A 489-nucleotide genomic window follows, 5' to 3' on the forward strand; every position below is an offset into this window, starting at 1 on the left:
ATATGAAAAAAAAAAAAAAAAAAAAAAGCAAGGAAGAAAAGAGAGGGAATAAAGAAACAAGAAAGGTAACAAGGGGCCCCAAGCTTATCACAAAGCATAAGACCCAGGTGAGGTCCTGAGGCACACAGCCCTGCTCTGTGTGGTGCAGGCATGATTCCTTCCCAAGTGGGCCCACATTACTCATCACCATTGTGATACTTTTTTTTGTTGCTTTAGGAAAGAGGCAAATATTTTCTTTGTTTTATTAGCAAGAATGCTGTGAGCCGAGAGGTGAAGTCCAGCTCCTTGTTCAGGACCAGTTCGAGAGGGACAGAGTTGTGTTTGGAACTCAAGTCCTCTGCTTCTCACTCCTGAAGTCATTTATCTAGTCCTGCTTCCAGTTATCCTTTGCTGAAGATTATACAACACTGACTCTGTGGCTCTTCTGGCCCTCCGTGGACTTCAAGGTAACGTACGTCTCTGCATATTGGGGGAGCTTCCCTTGATTCC

Source organism: Orycteropus afer, unplaced genomic scaffold, assembly GCF_000298275.1.
Source record: "Orycteropus afer afer isolate SDZICR_OR568_19922 unplaced genomic scaffold, OryAfe1.0 scaffold00042, whole genome shotgun sequence".
Classification (NCBI taxonomy): Eukaryota; Metazoa; Chordata; class Mammalia; order Tubulidentata; family Orycteropodidae; genus Orycteropus; species Orycteropus afer.